The sequence below is a fragment of the Octopus bimaculoides genome, chromosome 6 (genome assembly GCF_001194135.2).
Source record: "Octopus bimaculoides isolate UCB-OBI-ISO-001 chromosome 6, ASM119413v2, whole genome shotgun sequence".
NCBI lineage: Eukaryota > Metazoa > Mollusca > Cephalopoda > Octopoda > Octopodidae > Octopus > Octopus bimaculoides.
The window spans coordinates 21,816,147-21,824,533 of NC_068986.1; the positions used below are offsets into that span (position 1 = coordinate 21,816,147).

Sequence of the window (8,387 nt, forward strand, 5' to 3'; positions counted from 1 at the left end):
GTTCAATTCCCGGCGATGCATTGTGTCCTTGAGCAAGACACTTTATTTCATTTTGCTCCAGGCCACTCAGCTGTCAAAAATGAGCAGTACCTATATTTCAAAGGGCCAGACTTGTCACACTCTGTGTCACGCTGAATCTCCCTGAGAACTACGTTATGGGTACACGTGCCTGTGGAGTGCTCAGCCACTTGCATGTTAATTTCACAAGCAGGTTGTTCTGCTGATCGGATCAGCTGGGACCCCTTGTCGTAACCGACAGAGTGCTACTTATATATATATATATATATACATTCGCAATATATATATAGTCCCATATATATATATATAGTAGTGATGATGAAACTCCTATATTTTATAATCAACGTTTTAATTTTAAATAATGAAGCTTATCTCAGGTTAAAGTGTCAACAAGATATTTGTGTGTATGTGTGTGATTTAATTGCTAGATTAGATGGATGTAGTGAATAAAACATGATTATTCGGTTTATTGTAAACAACTTCTGTTAAATCAAGTCACAAGTCTAATAGCCATTCTTTGAAACTTTGCAGTTGGCAGCAACAAAATTCCATTAGGAAAAAACTCTTGACTGGAATCCATTATTAATATTTTTGAATAAATGTAGTACACTTAGTTTTTTTCTGGTTTAGATTTGAAGAAAAATAACCTTTGCGTCTTAAGACTTGTTTAATTTTCTTTTAGTGACATCTGCCTAGTTTTATTGTGGCAAGAATACTCTTCACATCTGGGTAGGAAGAGCTGGGAATAGTGATTAGCTCAGTGAAGGAGGTGAAAGACAGAATAGGTGATGTGAAGAATAAAGACAAGTATGTCAGAGAAAAGTTAGGGGTGTATGTAGTATGCAAAATAACTAGTTTAAGGATTAGAGGTAATGGTAGAAATGGTCGTATAAAATACTGAGAGAAGAGACAGCATATGTTAGTGAATACCTTCTTGCCAGTCAATCAGTTAGCTTTCTTCAAGTTGCGCTGTCTTGGATGTTCATGAGGATCACTACCCCAAATTGGGAACTAATATACGATTCTGGGTCACATTTCAGTTTTCTGGAGACACATATTTTATATTATTGCTGCAATTTAACATACATGTGGTTATTTGACTGGGAACTACGGCTACAGCTACTTTCAGTTATTTATGGAGTGAGCGTGTAAGGGAGAGAGCAATTACTATGAGGTAAGACAGAGGGTGAATATTCTCCTTAAGGGGAGAGAACTGCATCTGGGTTTCTCTTTTTCTTTTCAATTGTGTGAATAGAAAACCTCAGTTGTAATTCTTTAATATGAGTGGTGAGTGGCATAGATCCCCAATATTTTTGTAGACTAATCCAACTCATCATGTATGCTGCATTCTTTAACTTTTATTTAATTATTTTCTCTATTTCATTTCAATTCTCCCAACAAAATATAATCGCAGTTCAGAAGTTCCTACACATTCTCTTTTTCCTCCTTCACTTTTCCTTTCTCACTTTCCTTCTCTCTCTCCCTCTCTCCCTGCCTTCATATTACCTTATTATTATTATTATCATTATTATTAGGGCGCCGAGCTGGCAGAATCATTAGTATGCCAGGCAAAATGCTTAGCGTCACTATGTTCTGAGTTCAAATTCTGCCAAGGTCGACTTTGCCTTTCATCCTTTCAGGGTTGATAAATTAAGTACCAGTGAAACACTGGGGGTCGATGTACTCGACTAGTCCCCTCTCCCAAAATTCCAGGCCTTGTGCCTTTAATAGAAAGGATCATTATTATTACTAAGGCAGCAAGCTAGCAGAATTGTTAGCACACCGAGCGAAATGCTTAGTGGTATTTCATACATCTGTACATTGGGAGTTCAAATTCCGCCGAGGTCAACTTTGCCTTTCATCGTTTCGGGATGAACTTGCTGGCTTTGTGCCATAATTTGAAATCATTATATTATTTTTATTATTATTATTATTATTATTGAGTTAGCAGAAATGGTAGCACACTGAACAAAATACTCAATAGTATTTCATGTGGCTCTTTATGTTCTGAGTTCAAATTCCACTAAATTCCTTTTGGCTGTCAAGTACTGGAGTCAGTATAATCACTTAAATATCTCTCCTAAAATTGCTGACCTTGGGTCAAAATTTGAAGCTGATAGACCCATTAGTTGATCACTGGGGTTAATGTAATCGACTTACCTTCGCCTCCAAAATTGCTGGCCTTGTGCCAAAATTTGGAACCTATGTTATTATTATATGATACCTCGAAACCCCCACGGCTTATTTTGCTGGGTTTGATGGAAAGTGCCAGCTGCCCACAGCCAGCAGACTAAGGTGACACTTGTTTACTGGTCATGCTTCAAGAACCCTGCAGAGAACTCTTGCAGTTCCAAGCAATGCTGATTTTTGTAGGTGTTCTACCTTCACACTTGCACCAATCTTTTTCAGCCATGCTGGAAGTTGAGTGCTGATACTTCCAAATGCGCCAATCACTATTGGTATCACGTCTACTCTCTTCATTGACCACAACCTTCGTATTTCCTTCTTCAAATCATAGATGTTTATTTTTCTTTCTTCTATTATTATTATTATTATTATTATTATTATTATTATTATTATTATTATTATTATTATGCCATAATTGGAGATTCTATATCTGGAGGACTACAACATTTATTTGTTCACATATTCTGTATACTTTTACCTCATTTTACTCTCACCTTCCCCTTTTCTTTACCTCTTGTGTAAACCCTCATACGAATTGTAAACTATCCTTGTAATGTCCCCCTCATCTGACGCCCCTGTGGCAAATACAGGAAAATATTGTTATGATTATTAAGGTGGTGAGTGGCAGAATTGTTAGCACATTAGACACAGTGCTTAGCAGCATTTCTTCTGGTTCTATACATTCTAAGTTCAAATGCTGCCAAGATCAACTTAACCTTTTATCCGTCCAGGGTTGATGAAATAAGATACCAGTCAAGTACTTGGGTCAATTGTAATTGACCAATCCTTTACCCCACCCATTCTGAGTTCAAATTCTGCCAAGATCAACTTTACCTTTCTTTCTTTTGGGGCTGATAAAATAGGTATCAATCGGCTACCGGGGTCGATATAATAAACTAGCACCTTTTTTCCCCAAAATTTCAAGCCTTCTGCTTATAGGAAAAAGATTTTATTATTATTATTATTATTATTATTATTATTATTGAGTAAGAGAGCAGCATTTGCCATCAAAGTGATGCTGGGATACAAATATACAAAGCCCAGTATACCGGCCACGACTACCTGTCTGATAATGTTGCACTAGGCACATGCATCACAACCAATATGTGTGCACCATGGTGACCTCATATCAAAATGATAAGTAGTGCATGACTTTGCAGGTGGAGCCCAGTTAGAATTTTCTTCAGGTTGAGTAGCCCATCCCATTCAAAAGGTCCCTGAATAAGAGTTGTCTAAGGATGATGAACGAAACACCCATGTTTCCTGGGGTGAATTATTCAAACCCGAAGAATCCCTCTCAATACATGGCTATGATGCTTCCCCTTTACTGCTTGTGATCAGAGATGCACATATCGTCATCCACCAAGGGACATGCTCAACTGCTTAAGGCCAAGCAGCTGATAAGCAAATTTGTCATCTATTTAATTTACAAATCTTTATTTTCTCTGTAATTTCTTACTTCATTTTCTTTATCAAGTCATTAGTTGTGTTATCTAATAAACTCTAAATGCTTTCCACTTACAGTTACACTCTTAATAAAATTACTAACAGTATATTTAAAATACTAACATTTTATTAACAGCTTAAACATGATTCTTACATTTTCCACCGTCTTATTCAAATCACTTTAATATGCAGGCATAAATGATTCTCCTGATAAACCAAAGCTTTAGCAGGGGACATCATTTTGGAGAATTCTTTTTTTAATCTTGGTTTGTATAACTCTATCAAATCCAAAGTTCTAGGCTTTTTTCCTTCGTTCCTTTTACAGTTTTACTCTTTTTTTTTTTTTATGTAGTCCCATAATACTGGATACTGGAAAATGTATTTTTACAAATACATTCTATACAGGATTAACTAAGTAATATTCTTAATGCTGACTACTAATGTGAAATTAGTGTAGCAGATTTCTAGTTTCGTTACTTCTAACGACTATAGATGAAACAAACTAGGTAGCAAGGTTTTGCAGTTCCTGAATTTATATCTACTTCAGGTGTTTCACTGTTGGATAGGACACTATATTCAACATGCCTCATTCATGTAGCTATGGGGAATAGAGCCCCTATCATTTAGAACAGTTGTGGGCAGACTGTATCCCATGGGGGCTTTCTGAATGGCACAAAGCCAATTGGTAAAAATCAGCTGAAATTGATCTACACTACTGCATTGTGTGTGTGTGTGTGTGTTATTTAAGACTGATCTGAAAGGAGGATTTGGTAGCAAAACTCACTTACTACAGTTGATTTCTATACTAAACTCTAAACCTAGCTGGAGTTTAGAGGCTTTCAGTGGGGGATTTTGCTTGATTCTTTGATCATGAAGGGAGAAGGGGTAGGGGAGGGAAGCACAGGACCTTAAACTAAAAGTGAAAGAGATGTAATATTATCAATCTTCTCACAGCCCCTTCTGTTCCATACCTTTGGCACATCCATTATAACATTTTATCTTACACTCACTGACAACTTGTATTCATAATTCCACTCCCCAATATACACACAAACACTGTCTTTTCCTTATAGCATGGCATTTTATTTGCCATTGAATTCATTCAGTTGATATATTCATCACTATCAACTTTCATTCTCTTACCACTACCACCACCACTACCGTTTCCTTCATTATTTTACTTTAGTATCTCATTATTTAAATCTCTTCGTTATATTTCTACTAATTAATGTATGAGAATGCTTCATATTTGCTGAACAAATAGAATTTTATCTCATTTTCCATTGCATACTTTCAAAACGGAGTTTTTTAATCATTAAAACCAACATTTATTTATGTTTTCCTCATAAACTACACATCATATCAAGATATAATATTTTCTAAACTGAATGTTACTTTTCTATTTCTATAGGAAGTAATGACGGTACAATTCTCTATAATTAAAAATAATTAGTACCCCCCCCCCCACACACACACACCAAAAACATCTTATTTTCTGTAAAAGTCTTTGAAATTATCCTGATGGTTTTTCTCTCGGAATACTAAAGCAAAAAATTCCAATAGGACTAGCTACATACATATGTACACACACACACACACACACACACACACACACACAATGATGATGTACCATAATCCTTCAGGTCACTGAGACTTCATTGTAGAGTTTGATTTTTGTGTATTTAGAACAAGATAACCTAGAAGGGGTTATATTGGGGGGGGGGGTTCTCAGACTTCATTATCTAATAAGTCCTTCCTTAATTTTTAAAGCATAATGTGAGAGAGTTTTGGCTGCTATTTCAAGCATGAAGGGACTTCTTTGTTGCCTCTCATTTTTCTGTATTTGTGTTTATTCAAATAGTTTTTTAGATTTTAAACAGAACTTTAAGAAGCTAATTAAAAAAATATAAACTACTAACTTATTCATAGAGATATAAGTAAGTTATATTTAGAACTGGTGGCATATGTTAGAAATGTTGTAAAATCACTGTTTTTATTGCTAAGGGGTCAAATTGTTTTTAGTTGAATTACCTCCCTTTTTTTTCTTACTATATATATATATTACATTTTTTTCCACTTCACTTTAGGCCCCTATCATAACTCATAAAAAGATAATGTTTTAGAGGCCATATTTTAAGTCATAAATTTTGACCAGTACAAATCTGAAACATTCTCATTTGGCATACTACACATTATTTAATTTAACAAGAATGAAGCATACAGCAAGGTGAACTTAACTGCTAATAACCATCTCATGTCTAGTCTAATTGCAAATTACCGTACTTGCTTTTTGCCTTCATAAATACTAATTAGATTTGCTTTAAAGCAAGGGTTCTCAGCTGGTGTCCACATGAAACCCCGCCTCCCCGCAGGGTCCACAAAAGCTTTAAGGTGGTCCACAAGTGAAAAATTGTAATTTGTGGGTCCAAATATAAATTTTGTTTACTAGGAGAGATACCTGTATTTATTGAAATTTTCAACATTTGTATTTGGAATTTATGTCATGAATATAACAAAATTGTTTCATTGTTAGTTTTTACTAACCTACAAACAAATATTTTATTTCAATAATTTACATGTGCTTATATGGGGTCCACACATGATAAGATAGCTCTCAGGGAGTCCACAAGCAAAATAAGGTTGGGAACCTCTGCTTTAAAGCATAGAATATCTACTGACATTAGTACATTTAGTAACCCTGATATTTTTCATTTATCCATAATCTAATTCGCTTTAAAAAAAAAAAATCATTGAGTCTTTAATACAAAATTACTTTTGTAAAAGCAACATCATCATCAGTTGCTTTGGTTAATTACTTCTTTTTTTGTAAATGCAAGAAAATTGCTTGTAGCTATTTTAAAATTTATTTTCAAATTTGCTTGTATTATTTTTTTAAAATTGCATCAAATGACTTATGTTGGTTATATTAAACTTTTTATATATTTTTGATAACTTTTTAACTCTCATAAATATTTGCATTTAAGCTGGAATAATCGTATGTAAATTATAATTAACAATAATTTTTTTTTTTTCAACCAGTTATATTTATTTTCCTTTTTAGATTCACTTTTTAAGCAGGTGATTTTTGTTAGAACTCTCCCTTCCCTGGGAGGACCACATCGAGGAGGCAAATGAGAATAAAAGGAGGAAAGATTCAGAGTTAATGGAACTATGCCAAAGTAATGGGTGGCAAGCGAAGTGTGACCCCCATTGAGATAAGACCTAGAAGGTTCACAAGCCAGCCCCTCTGCAGAGATTATAACATGCTGGGTATCACAGGGGCCAGTAAGCAAAGGGTCATTAAACTGGTTGTAGAGGCAGCAGAGGTTGCCTTCAAGGCGACTGAGAATCGGGAGGTATGAGCTCTGGAAGGGGCGGTACTAACTGGACCACAGGCTCGGACTTGGTCAATCCTGGCCCAGGTCTCCTGGGTGAGGGTGTCTGATGTTGAAAGACCCAAATCACCTAATGACCCTAGGAAACATCACTGATGATGTGCTGAGGTGCATTACAGGATGATGTATGGTAAAACAGTAAATATTGTACAATATCATTCATATATGACTCAAACATTTGATTTGAATGTAAAAGAATCTATGAGTATGTAAGAATATTTTTTAATGATCTGCTTCATATTTTAAGAGACCAAGATGGAGGCCTATCTGTGAGATATAACTAAGCCTTACTACATGCAATGACATCGTTTTCTTATTGTATGACTCTGTAAGGTGGCAAGTTGGCATGTTAGTATGCTGGACAAAATGCCTAATGGTAAATCGTCCATCTGTACCTTCTGAATTCAAATTCCACTGGGGTCAACTTCACCTTTTATGGTCATTAAGTACATATTTGAACTGATGTAATTGCCTATCGTTTCGATAATTGCTGGCTCTGTGCCAAAATTTGAAAATATTTATTTTTATTATTATTTCTATAATTATTATTATTATTATCACTTCAAATTCTGCTGGGGTCGACTTTGCCGTTCATCCTTTTGGGGTCGATTAGATAAGTACCAGTTATGCATTGGGGGTCAATGTAATCAACCTAATCCCTTCTCCCAAATTTGAGGCCTTCTGCTTCCAGTAGAAAGGATTATTATTATTATTGTTATTATTATTATTATTATCATCACTGTCTCATTTCAAGGACAATATAATGAGGGCATGTTAAGAACTGGAATTGATTTAATCGACTTCATTTTATGATAAAGTTTGTCACACTGTAGCAATGCTAGAAATTATTATTGCTGAAGGAGGCAAGCTGGAAGAATCGTTGGCATGCTGGGCAAAATGTTTAGTGGCATTTTGACCATCTTTACATTCTGAGTTTAAATTCCACCCAGGGTTGACTTTGCCTTTCATCTTTTGGGGTCGAGAAAATAAGTACCAGTTGAACACTGAGGTTGATGTTATCGACTCATCCCCTACCCCAAAACTGTTGCCCTTGTGGCAAAATTTGAAACCATTATCATCATCAGCATCATCATTATTGTTAAGGTAGCAAACAGGCAAAATCGTTAAGATGCTGGGCAAAATGCTTAGCAGTATTTCATCTGGCTTTACATTCTGAGTTCAAATTCCACCAAGGTCAGCTATGCCTTTCATCCTTTCGGGGTTGATAAAATGAGTACCAGTTACACACTGGGGTTGATGTAATTGACTATCCCCTTCCCCCAAATTTCAAGCTTTGTGCCTATAGTACAAAGGATTATTATTATTATTATTATTATTATT

General features: G+C 35.3%; 1 protein-coding gene across 3 annotated transcripts in view; it reads left to right on the top strand.

Moving 5' to 3' along the window:
• LOC106875138 (protein Njmu-R1) overlaps positions 1–8,387 on the top strand; it is a 30,503-nt gene that overhangs the window by 14,091 nt on the left and 8,025 nt on the right. The gene's annotated exons all lie outside the window — the stretch shown is intronic.